Source organism: Palaemon carinicauda, chromosome 43, assembly GCF_036898095.1.
Source record: "Palaemon carinicauda isolate YSFRI2023 chromosome 43, ASM3689809v2, whole genome shotgun sequence".
Lineage (NCBI taxonomy): Eukaryota > Metazoa > Arthropoda > Malacostraca > Decapoda > Palaemonidae > Palaemon > Palaemon carinicauda.
The window spans coordinates 16,483,741-16,497,190 of NC_090767.1; the positions used below are offsets into that span (position 1 = coordinate 16,483,741).

A 13,450-nucleotide genomic window follows, 5' to 3' on the forward strand; every position below is an offset into this window, starting at 1 on the left:
GTCATTCAGCTACGCCGAAGTAATTACCCCATGTAAATAGCTAAGGTTTGTATAGTTAGGAAAAATACAAATTATCTACGAATTTGTCATATTTTATATTTAAAAGTGTGAATAAAACATTTTAGCTCAATTTCAGTGTACAACAGGAAAGGTATTGAAGCAAAACAGATATTCCAGGATTTTCGTTTAGCAAAACGTACTCATTGTATTTCAGGTCATAACTTTAAGATTAACCTTAGACTCTTCCAGATCCTGATATGGCAACACTCGTTCACTTTCCCTCTTCTCTTACAGGTGGTCACCATTAGGTGTCGCAAGACGAAAGGTCAGTGTAGACTTAAATGCGTCGTGGTCAGTGATGGTGGCGGGAACAAGACCTGTTTCCTCATCTACACTGCAGACATGTTCCTTTTTGAATGTTGCAATGGTGAGGCATATCTCTCTCTCTCTCTCTCTCTCTCTCTCTCTCCTTCTCTCTCTCTCTCTCTCTCTCTCTCTCTCTCTCTCTCTCTCTACACCTCACCCCCATTCTTGCTGCCTTTCTTCCACCTTAACTATCACTCTACTTACAATTTTTTCTCCCAGTGGGACCTTGGCACTGAAGGGCTTTCCTGGCCCCAACACCCAACTCTTATGAATGAGGAATAAATTTTACAAGATATGTTTTTTATATTTGTTGCCATATTATTATCATTATTATTATTATTATTATTATTATTATTATTATCTAAGACAAATAAAACTGTGTTTACATTTATGTAAGTAAATTATTGTAAAAATAAAATTTAGTAGTTTAAAAAGAAATTACAGAATAAGAATTTTTTTAATCGCTTGTTTTTTCGAACTAATTGACCTTCGTCTCCCGCAGGTGTTTGACAACTGCGCCGTCACCGTTATGATTTCGGTGGAACCGTATACGCTCGGACTTAAGATACAGCCGTCCAGGAGGATTAAGATTGACCGAGACACCACAAGATGACGCCTTCTTGATCTATCTCTCCATGTTCTCGCCTACTTTCTTGCTTCGAAAATGTTAAGGAGAAGGTGAGTGACGATCCTTGCTCTTCGTAGCTACTTAGTGTCATCTGTGTACTTTGTAGGGTACACTGTAAGCATTGCTAAATGGTTTTGACAGATTCTCTTTCTGTCACTTTTTAACTGTCTGCTTTATCTTCATTCCCAATTCCTACCCTTCATTTTGCTCTCCATCTTCTTCGATGTTTAAACATAGATACAAACTATATTCCTTTATAACTGGTGCCGGAGAAGACCCACTCGCATGTGAGTCAGCTCAACGCTCACTTTTGGCTTCGGCTGTTTTAATCAATTTGCCTTTTCTCATTCTAGATAAATGGAAAATACAAAAGAAGTTATTTTCTGAGTAAGCCGAAAATGTGTGATATGTTTTTGTGTAAACCTGCTGTATTAATCTAGTCCTTCTTGTGACTTTTTTTTATTGTAAATCATGATTAAAAAAACACAAATTTAAAGGTAAACAGATCAACTTGAGACTATATAGATTCTTATACAGTTGATGAAGACGGTTAAGAATTTTTTTATTTATGTCTTGAATTTATGTCTTAAATTTAATGTGTAAGACATCTATGTCTGAAAGGAAAGTTAATACACAGGGCTATATGTAACATAAGACATCCGGTAATGGTTTGGGTGTACCTCAATACCTCCATAGAATACGAGCGCAGACGACGGTGTCTAAGACAAAGCAGGGTCTATGGGTGATGTGGAAATTCAGTTTTTGAAAATGACATAATAGGGATGGCTGAACTGGTTAACTCCCAATGAATATCTAAATAATAATTATATATATTGCAAGAAAAGGAATTCCAGTTTGTACAGATATTCGTAGAAGAGACATCAACTTTGTTTGAACAATTGACTGGGGAAGGAATACAGTAGGGTCCCGAATTATGCGAGAATTTGGTCGATTAATGACCTCGTGTAAATGGAAAATCGCGAATTTCGAAACACAACTAACAGAAATAATTCCATTGTGGCCATGGCAACCAGCAATTTGCCTATTCAAATGTGTTTACTACCCATTTCCAATACTTTCTTTGTACTATACTATATTTCTTTATAATATCAAATTGTGTTTGTAAATAAATAAAACATTTAATATACTTTAAAGTTCTAATAACTTGAAAAATGGTTAAAATTACAACCAGGATAGGTGTAAACACCATATATTTCCCGTTATAACACAACCCAAAATACAGACAAATTTTAATGTTTGTCATATCTATTGTATAATACAACTGGTGAATAGCAAAACTATCACTCTATAGACTAGCTTGTTGTATGATTGAAAACCCAGAATTATCAAAATAAAGGCGATTTTATATCATGCGTTTCCTAAACGCTAAAAAGCACAATAGAAAACGACAACCAATGTTTTGTTTACGTTTATCTCTGATCACAACGAAGAAACAGACGCATTTATACATCTGTGTTTTTGAATTGACAGCAATTTTACCAAGTATAGATTATATGTTGAATTTGTTATTACCAATGTTCTAATTATTTTTTATTAGAACTTTCAAATAAATGAAATGAATGCCATTTATGAAATGTTTTTCTTTATGATGCCGCCTGAAACGGAAACCTTCCATTTGTTTACGCTCCATCTTCGATCATAATAAACAAACGAATGTATTAAACACACATGATCTAAGTCATAACTAATGATATTACAAACATTTAGTAAACATTATGTTATTACAAATATTTTACTTACCGTATCCATATAAATTCCTAAATTCGTAGCAAAGCTGGAAATTTTTTTTCCTTATGCGTTTAATCCACAATAGCAAACTGCCGCTAATGACAGAGTGATAACTTACGATAATTCTAAACTGTTACGAAAGATAATTGTCCTTTCCATATCCAAAATACTTTTCCTAACTTCAGTTATAAGTCAACTTGTACCCACCTCAATTATGGATCCATATGCAAAAAAAGGTAAAAGAAGAAAGTACTAGGCCTATTTTTAAAGTCACCGAACAATTAGGTTACCGCTATAACGTTCGATGTGAGAGAGAGAGAGAGAGAGAGAGAGAGAGAGAGAGAGAGAGAGAGAGAGAGAGAGAGAGAGATGGTTTTAAAGTACTAAACAATAAATATGATAGGTTATAACACATTGGTGTTTATGTAATATTAACTGTATAGATGGTTTGAATAAGTTAAGAAATGGTGTAAACAATTCTTTGTTATTGTATTCGCGCGGAAGCTAGACATCAGCTGATGTGATCACAGCCAAAAGTAAAACAAAAATAAGTTAGCAATACTCGATTTTTAAAACACACCCGAAATTTAACAACATAAGTACATGTTTTATTATAGCGCAATTGACATTTAAAGAGTAAAAATTTTCTGGAATAGAATGGTGTTTCCTAAAAAATAGTGGTTTGCGGACGAAATCGGTTACCGTATTTTAAGCTATGATTGAAATGGATGTATACACGGTATAATTTTTTCGTTTTGTATTTAATTGACACTTCAAGAAAACCGATTTTGGTTTCTTCATCTATTTGTAAGTACTGTATTGTATAACGAGAGAGAGAGAGAGAGAGAGAGAGAGAGAGAGAGAGAGAGAGAGAGAGAGAGAGAGAGAGAGAGAGAGAGAGAGAGAGAGATATTATGACGCAGAAGGTTACAGACCTAGAACAGGGGAGGATGAAGGTGGGGGGAGTGAAAAGATAGGCTGGGTGGACTGGCAGGGGAGACGGTAGGAGACGGGGGAAGGGGGGATTTGGTTGCCAGTGGCTAAAAATAGATTCTGAAAGACGGTAAAGGGAAAAACGAATCCCATCGAATAAACAGAATAAGGAAAGGGAATAAGATCCAGAGGAATAATAGATATAATGGAATGAAAATGACTAGATGGTGTTAGTTGTGATAAGAATAATTTAGATATTTGAAATAAGAGTGTCTGAGGAGGTATAGAAGGAATTCGTGATAAATATAGAGGAATATCAAAGGATACAGTTAGTTTGCATTAAAGGGTTTGTTATCGTTTATCGGCAGTGAATAGCCTAAACTTCGGTAACGAGTCGTCAATATTTTGTCATATTTTAAACAGTATACATTTGATTTGCAAACATTGGTTTTGTAGAGTAGACGGTAAAATAAAATCTAGAGAGAGAGAGAGAGAGAGAGAGAGAGAGAGAGAGAGAGGATTTCTGCCATCCTCTCTCTCTCTCTCTCTCTCTCTCTCTCTCTCTCTCTCTCTCTCTCTCTCTCTCTCTCTCTCTCTCTCTCTCTCAAAATCCTCCTCTCTCTCTCTCTCTCTCTCTCTCTCTCTCTCTCTCTCTCTCTCTCTCTCTCTCTCTCTCTCTCTCTCTCTCTCTCTCTCTCTCTCTAGATTTTATTTTACCGTCTACTCTACAAAACCAATGTTTGCAAATCAAATGTATACTGTTTAAAATATGACAAAATATTGACGACTCGTTACCGAAGTTTAGGCTATTCACTGCCGATAAACGAACCCAGTCTACTCGTGAAAACCTTGAACGCCCAGAGGGAAAAATAAGGCTTTTAAATATACTGTACTAAACAAAAATAATGCTTTAATATACCATCATTAACACTACCATTACAATTATCGTAAGGTTGGAGAAAGATAAAGATTGCCGAGAACGTAACCACATTTCTGTTTACATTTTGTCAGCTGGACTCGCACAGTTAACAGTTGATTTCATTGTTGATGTGGAATTTTATCCTTAAATAGGCTATTCATTATGAAATTATGTTAATGAAATGTAATGTTGATATTGTTTTGTAACATTTATTATAAATCACCGTATTTCGGGCTACCAATATACTTAAAAAGACAATAGATTTGATACATTTTGTAGTGCTTGACTCGCGAACTTTGAACAGCCTCGCAGATACAGAAAATTTATTTTTGAAAAATAGCGATCGTGGAAAAGGGGAATCGTGTAATTCGAACACGCTTAATTCGGGACCCTACTGTACAAGAATGGTTTTAGAGGTATTTAGTGACACCATGACAGCCCCTTGAGGACCAGATTTTCAATTAAAGAGGAACAGAGATTTAGCATTTGAAGGGAATGACTCTCCCACAAGTCATGGACATTCTTACATTGAGATATCAGTTGACATCCTTGAGGTTTCATGAAACCTGTATTGAGAGAGGGATAGAAGAGCTATTATCTATGTGTCCCTTCCCCGATTGCTATAATTTCATAAATTTCATTCTCATGATTAGTTCACCAAACTTGTAACTGGTCTCCATAAGGCACTCGAAGAGTTAGAAGACCCAGGCCTACATGGCTTAGGAGTATGAAGTGTGAAGGAGGTGATGAATAGAGAAGTAGTGATTTAAAAGCTCAAGATAGAGACGACTGGTGAAATCTAACCGAGGCCCTTTGCGTCAATAGGTGTAGGAGGAGACGATGTTGTTGGATACATTTGGAATTAACAAGTATCTCAAGTCTAAGGACCAAGGAAACTATAGAAAAAAGGCTTGACCAGGAGTGGCAGGTTTAGATCAAATAAGGATGTGGTATTCACTCTCAAATTTTTTACCAGCTTAGCTACAACCCTCAGAAAAGCAAGATTCTAAAAGCCTTATAAGGGCTCCAACAGAGAAAAATACCCCAGTGAGGAAATCAAATAAGGAAGTAAGTAAACTAGATGATCAAATACAGTAATACCTCGGTACTCGACCATAATCCGTTCGGGATCAGTGTTCGACCACCGATTTGTTCGTGTACCGAAACCTTTTATTCCATGAGAAATAATGGTAGTGTACTGTATTTATTTTCATATGTTTCTACGCATTCCAAAATGCCCAAAATATCAATAAAATGTGTACCTAAACAACAATAATTATTTAAATGTTTACGAAATTGGTCGGAAAATCCTATAAAACAATTTTAAACCATTTACTGTACATACCTTTGAGCAGCGGTTCGATGGCATACAGGAATGGATGTGGAGAGGATGGAAGGGGGAGGTTACTGCTTGGAAGGAGTGCCCCCTTCCATGATGTGGCTGGGTAGTTCTCCTTCAGGGGTTTTTTCTCTCTGCAGTAAAAGGTCGGGCAAATCTCCTTCAGGGGTTTTTTCTCTTCTGTTTCTCTTCTTTGGAAGGGAATCAGGCTGGGATGTCAGCTGCTTCTTTCTCTTCTGCACTATTCTTCTAAAGTGAGACATAACATTATCATTAAAGATGTTCACTGCCCGGTTTGCTACTGCTGTTTCTGGGTGATATTTTTCCACAAAAGCCTGCAACTCTCCCCACTTCGAACACATGACATTTATCACTGAACTCGGAACCTCCTCTCTTACATCCTCATCTTCTGAGGATTCCAGCTCCCCAATCAAATCCTGCTGCTGTTGTTGTTGCAGGTGCAACAATTCTTCAACAGTCAACTCAGTAGAGTGGCTATCAACAGGTTCATCAATGTCTTCCCTGTTGACCTCAAGCCCCATACTCCTGCCCATGCCAACAATTTCATCAACGACAACAGTGTCCTCAGAAATAACAGTAGCAGTGCTTGAACCAGCCTCTGATTGGAAACCCTCAAATTCCCTCTCTGTTACACCTGATGGCCACAGCTTTCGCCAGGCAGAGTTCAATGTCCTATAGGTCACACCACGCCAAGCTTGGTCAATCATGTTCACACAGTTGAGGATGCTGAAGTGATCCTTCCAGAATTCCTTTAAGGTCAACTGTGTATCACTAGTCACCTCAAAACACGTTCAGAAAAGGGCCTTGGTATACAGTTTTTTAAAGTTTGAAATGACCTGTTGGTCCATGTGCTGGAGTATGGTAGTAGTATTGGGGGGCAGGAATTTAATCTTGATAAAACTGTACTCTTCTTTTAAGTCTTCCTCTAGACCTGGAGGGTGTGCAGGAGCATTGTCCATCACCAGAAGACAGTTCAATGGCAAGTTCTTTTCAGTCAGGTATGCCTTAACCTGGGGGGCAAACGCTTCGTTGATCCACTCACTAAAGAATTGTCTTGTGACCCAAGATTTAGTGTTAGCACGCCACATAACTGATAGTGCACTTTTCAAGATATTGTTTCTTTTGAAGACCCGGGGGTTGTCCGAATGGTACACTAACAAGGGTTTAATCTTGCAATCACCACTAGCATTGGCGCACAGCAGCAACGTCAGTCTATCTTTCATTGGCTTGTGACCTGGCATCTTCGTCTCGTCCTTGGTAATGTAGGTATTGGCCGGCATTTTCTTCCAAAATAACCCGGTCTCATCGCAATTGAAGACTTGCTGTGCGATCAAATTTTGTTCCTTAATGTATCGGTTGAATTCGCCAACGTATTTTTCAGCCGCCGCCTGATCCGAACTGACTGCCTCCCCATGCCTAGTCACACGGTGAATACCAGTTCTGTTCCGGAATTTCTCGAACCAGCCCCTGCTTGCTTTAAAAGTAAATGACGAATCACTTTCACTAGTACTGGCACTTTTCTTCACCAATTCTTCATAAATATGAAGAGCTTTCTTGCAAATGAAAGCTTCACTTGTACTTTCCCCGGCCAACTGCTTTTCTTTAATAAATATAAGGAGCAACTTTTCCATTTCCTCAATTACTTGTGGCCTTTGCTTACTAATTGCTGTCTCTCATTGTGCAACATTAGCTTTCTTTATCACTTCCTTATTTTTCAAAATGGTCGAAATGGTCGACTTCGCCATGCCATACTGTAAGGCTAGATCAGACACTTGTACACCATTCTCGTATTTCGCAATAATTTTCTTCTTCAACTCAATCGTTGTTCTCACTGTTTTCCTCTTATCCTTCCCCTTATCACTAACTTTCTTGGGGCCCATTATTATCGGCAAAAAAAGACAATAAAACGCACTAAATCACAATAAATTCTCAACACGTGTTGTCGGACTGACGCTCTCTCTTGAAATGATGCTACCTGACCAAGCGAGAGTAGCCGAGATGGCCGCTCATCTCACTCGGCCATGCGTTCGCCTGTTCGAGTTCCGATTTTTTGTTCGAACTCCACAGCAAAAATTACTTGAATTTTTGGGTCAAACTCCGATTTGTTCAAATTTAGAGTTGTTCGACTACCGAGGTATCACTTTATATATCTACTCTATGAAGACAGACTCATGTCAGCCTGTTCATTAAGAAATTTTCTGCAAGTTTGAAATTGAGTCTCAGTCTGCTTTGGCTGCTTTTTTCCTTCCTGTAAAGATATGGATTGCAAATTGACACGTGAGGACCAAGTATTTACCAAATTCTAAAATCGATCGAGACAAAATTGATATGTTTTCCTTTATGGGATACTACTGCTAGAGAGTTATTGGGTCCTTTGACTGGCTAGACATTACTACATTGGATCCCTCTCTTTTATCACAGCCTATTCTTTCCACATTTTGTCTACACCTTGATATTATAAGGAATACTCTGTTACACATGTATACGTATAGATTTTGTCTACACTTTGATATTAAAAGGAATACTCTGTTACACATGTATACATATAGATTTTTTCTAAGTAATTAGTTGTGTTTGTGAGAAAATGTCACATTTAAATGACAGGATTTGCCCAGCGGTGTTCATCTCCTGATGGTGAATGAAGACGAAAATCGAAAGCAATGCAAACTTTAGAAAAGTGAATAACTATCAAGATTGATTCTTCCTAGTGTTTAGAATGATGCAGTTAGACTTTAATGAATGATGAAGATATTATTCAAAAGTTCAGTAATGTATAATTGCTTCTATTATCTGTATTGTCTTGAGATATTCTTAAAAACATGACTAAAGTCATTTTCTTTTTCAGATTATCGACATTAGTACGAAGTACAGGAGAAGACTTAACAACATCACCGAAGATTTATCTGGTGTATAGACGAATCCATAGACGATTTTATCAAGAATCAAGAGAGCATCGATAATTACACCTTTTCTTGATTTCGTTTCAGTGAAATCTTGGGTTTTTTATTCAAATAAGAATAGGTATATTTTAGGTCCAAATGAAAGAATTGAATTATGCAAAATGTAAGAAAAAACTCTATTTTGCTAATTAACAATTGAGTTTATTCTAGAGGGCTTGTGAACATATACACACACACATATACGGTAGAATGTCTCGTGGAATTGTGGAAGATCTGAATGAGAGAATGTCTGAAATGTATGAAAGGTTTATGTAAAATTTATTTGATTCTTCTTTCATATTTACATTCTATGAATATTGTTTGTTGAAATTATTATTTTTAGAAATGTACAGAGATGTCAGCGAGCTTACAGATTTTTATATATAAGGAATCATGGTTTTTTTCTGTTAAGTACTGTAGTATATATTTGAAATTCAAAATATTTTGCATTGGTAAGATGTTGAAGTTTATTCAAAAGTAGATTTATAGTTGAATTAGGTTTAACATCCAACTCAGAAGAAGGTTCAGGTCCGATTCACCTTCTAGAGAAAAAGCGTCTTAGAAATAGTTTCGCTTGATTCCGTCCGTTTTGTCGTTTCTAGAAAGTAAACTCGGAAGAAGTGTTTTATCGTCACTTTTGTTTATACTCGGACTCTCCGTTTTAACTTTGAGACGTCAGTGAATTGCAAACGGTTATTCCTAAATTAGTTATGAAGAAATACATACATTCTTTCGTTTGATCTATTGAGCAGTTTTTTTCTCAAATTTTGTCTTTCAAAATAATAATAATAATGATTAAAATAATAGAAATATTCAAAATGATAATATAAATAAAGATATTTGAAATAATTAAAATGATAATAATGATAACTGAAATAATAGTAATAATTATTATTATAATTAGAATAATAATTTAGGAATAATTTAAATGGTAATATAAATTTTTGTTTCAAATTAAAGTAATTGAAATAGTAGTTGAATAATTAGAATAATGATAATAATAATAATAATAATTAAAACAGCTAATATTATAATTGAAATAATGAAAATACATATAAAGAATTCAATATCAGATTTATTAAAGAAATAAAAGTAATATAACAACACCAGAAGCTAAACACTTGAAAATATTTTGTATGAGGAAAGAAAGTCTTAAGACGGGTCAAATATTCTTTTACAATTTTGATTAAGTTCACTTATTGTTTTACTTGCCGAGTTAAAAAGGACACCCTATTAGAGTTTATTCATTGTTTAAAACAGTGTATTCCTTTTTTAAAACAGTTTAGTTCTTGTTTAAAACAGTCTTCATTATTTTTTTCAGTTCCAAGTATTTCAAAATCACTTTTTGTAGAAGCTGTGTTAATTCTAGTACAACGTGAAAGGTTCAACATTCTTGGTATTACACACACGGTTATACATATCGACATCACAGTCCTGTAAAGAATACTCTGCCTGTATTGGCAGAATTCCATTGTATTTAATTATATTTATATTAATGGTGACTATTATAATGGGTACATTAAGAGTTTGTTATCCATTGTGGCTAATTTTCAAGTCAACTAGATCTCTATTGGCCGTTCTAAAAAGCTCGCTGGCATTCTCCGTACATTTGATGTATGTTGTATTTTATTGTATTTCATTTTTAGATTTATTATTAGCAGACAGAACACATTTTGATGTAGCAAAGGTTCTATTTTAAACTCACATTTGAATGTTTACCAATCCTGAAACCACATGACGATAGTGAGAAAATTCCAGTTGAGAAAGGAGTTAGACAGGGAGACCCCTTCTCGCCTAGATTATTCACAGGATTTCTTAATTGAAAATACGCAATAAATACAGATCTGGGGAATTTTTATGTCATGAGAGAGAGAGAGAGAGAGAGAGAGAGAGAGAGAGAGAGAGAGAGAGAGTGTCGAGGCATAAGTAGTGGCCTGCAAGTGTTGGTACGCGTTAAAGACGTGATTTTCAAGGTATAGGTCTTTCCGTATGTGCTGCTTAGCCGGGGTTTGTAAATCTCATGGCATGGGATAGACTCCCCTTGCGGTGTGTAGGTCTTTGAGTATGTGCTGCTTTGCCGGGGCTTGTAAGTCTGACGGCAGGGGTAGACTCCCCCACAATGTAACGTAGGCTTTGTTGATCGCCAGAGGAGGTGTGAGACATGAAGAATTAGATAGGGGCGACCAACCACCTCCTCCCATTTCTGCCAATGAGAATTCCTTTATATATTCTTTCTCCAAGTCCATTTTACGAAGATTATTCTAGAATAAATCAAATGAGAAAGTGTAAAATACTGCACTTATTTAACAATTTCATAAAATCACAGAAGGTTAAATATTTAACCAAAATAATATAAAAGTTTTCTGAGGTTGAATGTTGAGTTTCTCTTCCAGGGATTTTGCTGAGACATTTCAGAGAACAATGTTTAGTTGGGGGTATCATTATCATCATCATTATAGCAAACGATATCAAACAAAGTTATTCATTTTATGTTCTTAGGAAGATTAGTCTATGATGGAAGTCATTATTCAAGGCAGGATATAATTGTTATAAGATAGCATAACCAGAATGGCTAGTCAAATGTTTAGGCTATTCAGTAGTCAGTCTTGAGTTGTGGGAATGGATAGTTGGATAGTCAAATACCATATGAGATAAGGCTAGTTGATAGCTAGCCTTACGTTAGGGAATAGTTGAACCAGATGGATAGTCGACTACTGTACGAGAGAGAAGTTTTGAAGTATCAATATTAATTAATTTTAATCGAGATAACTTCAAGTGGTAGAAATGTGTTCTGTCTGTTAATAATCATCGTAGGATTTTGTATATATAAATATATTCTGTCTAATCCCATTACAGCAAATGAGCAAAATCTTTTGAAATCTTTTTAGAAGTCAAATTTTGGTCGGGATTTTCATAGCTGTGAGCCCAAGTTTGACCTCGTAGATCAAGAGAGGACATTCTTCTTCTTCTTGTAGTAGGAAAAGGCGTTTGTTCACACTAAAGCCAAGACTGTTTCTGTGTCCGTTTCGTGAGATTAGGCTGAGAAAACCACAGGTCAAAGTGCCGGTGAAAAAGATAAAGCTTCGGAAATGTTATTCGATAGGTTAAAAAACTTCATTGTTTAATAAGAGACTGAAATTTAAACTTCAGTAATTTTTCCAAAGCGGTACTGATATCAAATAGAGTAGTCTTTTAGTCTTGAATTTAATATATTTGCCTGATTAGTCTCTGAAATTTAATAATTATAAATCTGATTGAATTTTTCTAAATATCAAGTGACCTTAAGTTAGTTTTGTGACATCTTAATTGTTCGAGCAATAGCCTGCGATACTTGGTCTCTTTCGCATGATATATTTAGTCACCCTTCAGGAGGTGAGGACATTGAAGTGATAGATTAAGTGGGATGATGTTTTATGTTCTATTTACTTTTGAATCAATATGTTTTTGCTGAGATCAGAAAAACATGTTATGAACTTCAGCTTTAGACAAAAAAGGGAATCTGTAATGCAGTAGTTTTTCTATGTGATTTTATATTGTTAGATTACTACTTATCTGAATGTAAATTTTTAATTTGTTTTATTTATTTAGCAGTGTAGAGGATTTACAAAAGTATAAATTTTTAATAATAAGTTTATGATAAAATGTTTTTCAGGCAATTTATTTTTGACTAGGTAGCATTAGCTTATGTTGTGATCGCTTGATTATTATTACAAGAATACAAACCCTTGTTTACTCCGTTTTTGCTTTTCTATGACCAGAAAAAGGAATTATTGGGATTCTGGCAATATTGTTTGCTTGCCAATATCTCAAGCGGAAGTAGCTATTGCCACAGTTTAAATCCTGTTCTTCGTGCTTAACACACTTGTCTGCTCAAACTGCTATTCAAATCTTTATGCTTGCATTTGTGTTTTTCTCTCTCAGATATGATGAATACAAATGCTTCATAAGTATGTATGAGAGCCTGACCCGGCCTTGAAGGTTCTCCTTGCAGCTCCTCTTTGGAGGTCGACCTACATCCTTCAAGAAATGATGGTCAAGACCAGAAAATTTTGCTATTAATGATGCCAATTTGATCTCCTTCCCGGTTTCAGCATTAAAGGAACTATCTGATGACGTGGCAGTTTGTTACCCTGTCCTATACGGGCAGTTTGCCTTTTTCATCCGAGGACTTCTTTTGGAACCCTTCCCAGGACTTCTCCTGGACGCCTATTTCTTACAAGGACTTATAGACGCCTGTCCTCACCCAACTTCCTTGTAAACACAAGTCAAAACAAGAAGAGCATATCTAGAAATACTATCTCCTTAAAAAGGCTCAAGATCTCTCTCTCAAGACAAGAGCCTGGTACATCAGGGATGGAGCAAATTGCCACAGAGGCAGTAGAAATGGCATTAGAAATGGCATCTGTGATGCCTCCACTGGAGGTACCAAAAAGTCCAGGGGAAACTTTCCACTTTCTTAAATTAATGAGCTTGATAAGGCAACTAGGTGGGTTGGGTGAACCACCAAGGTGCTGTACTATTGACGGGTTCTTCCCAGAGCCGCAGAATACAAGACA

At 36.0% G+C, this 13,450-nt stretch overlaps 1 long non-coding RNA gene across 1 annotated transcript; it reads left to right on the plus strand.

Moving 5' to 3' along the window:
* The first annotated feature begins 298 nt into the window (after window positions 1-298).
* Window positions 299-9,710, plus strand: LOC137633968 (uncharacterized). The gene is made up of 3 exons (XR_011042387.1): window positions 299-427; window positions 869-1,044; window positions 8,801-9,710. It is a non-coding gene; the product is annotated as an uncharacterized lncRNA (long non-coding RNA).
* The last annotated feature ends 3,740 nt before the right edge of the window (window positions 9,711-13,450 follow it).